The following is a 2,500-nucleotide window of genomic DNA, read 5'->3' as shown; positions in this document are numbered from 1 at the left end:
TTAGAGGAGTCCAAAACCTCGTCCCGGTGACCTTCGGACCACCGTGGGACCCTGCTAATCTGATGGGTCTGTGGGCACCCGCGAGGCGCGTTAAATATGGAACGTCATTAATCTGTCAACCTCTTAATAATGGCTCACTGGAGTATAGCACACTAAACACATACTATATTTCAAGTTGTAGATATAATATGATATACTCATTCATTTGTTAATATATCTATTTACCTTTTTTTTCATATATGTATGTTTTCGTTTATTTCGTAGTGGTGGTCGTTTGGCTGAAAAGTCACCGATTACGGATTCCAGTTTACAGAAAAAAAAAACAATAAAGGGAGCTCGAGTATGGTGGATTCAACTAATAAATTCGCGAAATGAAGTTGATGGGGGTAAGAGGTGAAGGCGGGGTGGAGTGCAGCGTAATGGTGCCACGACAGGGCGAAATGTCTTAGTTGTCTGCGAATAACTCGTCTGTGGTCTTCCCCAAGTCAGTCAACGGGTCATGTGGCAGCTGGTGGCAGAGTGCATGTGAAGACGTGTCGAAAGGTCACTCAAATTAGTGGCTGTCGGGTCAGGGACGTCGAGATAAGAGGAGGAAGGATAACTGCTAACCTCGGAGATGGTGCGTGGGGAGGCTTCTGTATTGCCTCGGTGGAAACTGACGTGCATCGTGCTTGCCCAAGTAACAAGGGCTACAGCTGGACAGACGCATCTGCATGGGTGGGCGGGATGAAGTATCCTGGAGACCTTGGCGTTTAGGAAGCTTGGGTGACGAAGTACAGGCAGGCGCTCTCTATATATTTGACATACACATGCATTGTTTTTTCCCTTGGCACCACGGACACACTACACTCAGTCTGTCACTATAGTGTCATTGAATCACCCGAAAAGAAAGAGTTATATCAAGCGTTGGTTTTGGAATGATGGGTATCTTAAAACAATGAAGGGGTTGAGTGGAAGGGGGCTAACTTTTTTTCTATATTACCAAACCCTTCCAGAATATCAAAACCTTCGATTTACATCCTAGGAGGAGGAAATATATCAAACTGAGCAAGCCCACCTTGTATTTCCGTTTGTAATATTTGTTGGGCAAGGAGAAATCAGCATTTCTTCAATTCTTTAAACCACTTTAGAATCATTGTTGTAAGCAGCCCTTCCCATCCCATATTTGATAAGCAGTGAAGTTATTTTGAGAAAGTGTTTCCCACTGATAAGTCGTGGCATTTATTTACGGTGAGATATTTCATGTTGTGGCCAACCCGTTGTTATGTGATGGTCTATAAGTAGACTAATAGACTCCGTTTTGTTTAGGGTTCACAAAAGCTCTCTTGATTCACGGCATAACTTCTCAGCGAGTTACTAACGAATCCGGGAAGCAAATTTGCAGTACGTGTGTGCGTGGGTTGCCGAGTTGCTGTTTATGTATTCTGTCTTGAATGCTGAAGGTGTGAGGGCAATGTGTCAAGGAATTCCTAAAAATGTATGCATACACGCAGGCAATGAGCTAAACACACACACACACACACACACACACACACACACACACACACACACACACACACACACACACACACACACGGAAATACCCCGAAAGCGCGGCTCCATAAAAAGACATAAAGGAAGATGCCGATCGACAGTAATCAAATTTAGTCCAAGAAATCGGTTAATCCTCCTCTCTCGGAAGAATTGAAGTCATAGAAAGCAGGAAATACAGGAGGGAGGCAGCTCCAAATTTTAGGTGAAACGGGTGAAATATTGACAGTCTATGTGGTATCGATTTCCCACGCAACAGCAATGATAATAACTAGCACTGAAGAAAAGTTTCGGCCACGCAGTACAAAGTAAAAAGCGACTTAGAACTGTCACAAAGAGAGAGTAGAGGAGGCGTATTGGCGTGGCGGGGCAAAGGGTGGGAAGTCGAGGCCACGCGCTGCCGCCCGCCTGTTATCTCCGTTATCTCGGCGCGGCGTCTCGGAAGGCTTTGGGTCGTGAGCTGCCTCCGAGTCCCACGCTGATAACGCCGCCTCCCTCGACGCTCCCTCCCGTCTATCGCCCTGACGGAGGTGAGAAGAAACAGTGATAAGACAGATTTTAAACGCCTGATGAGAAGAGGTGCCAGTCATTCCTAAAATTACGACTACTTATTACTGGCTGTCTTGCAGGGCTGACTACGTACCCGCTACTGCTACTATCATGATAAGAATGATTTTAATCTTATTATTACTATATTATCATTATTATTACTATTATTATTATTATTATTATTATTATTATTATTATTATTATTATTATTATTATTATTATTATTATTATTATTATTATTATTATTATTATTATTATTATTATTATTATTATTATTATTATTATTATTATTATTATTATTATTATTATTATTATTATTATTATTATTATTATTATTATTATTATTATTATTATTATTATTATTATTATTATTATTATTATTATTATTATTATTATTATTATTATTATATTATTATTATTA

This window comes from Eriocheir sinensis, chromosome 41, assembly GCF_024679095.1.
Source record: "Eriocheir sinensis breed Jianghai 21 chromosome 41, ASM2467909v1, whole genome shotgun sequence".
NCBI lineage: Eukaryota > Metazoa > Arthropoda > Malacostraca > Decapoda > Varunidae > Eriocheir > Eriocheir sinensis.
This window is presented reverse-complemented; position numbering follows the sequence as displayed.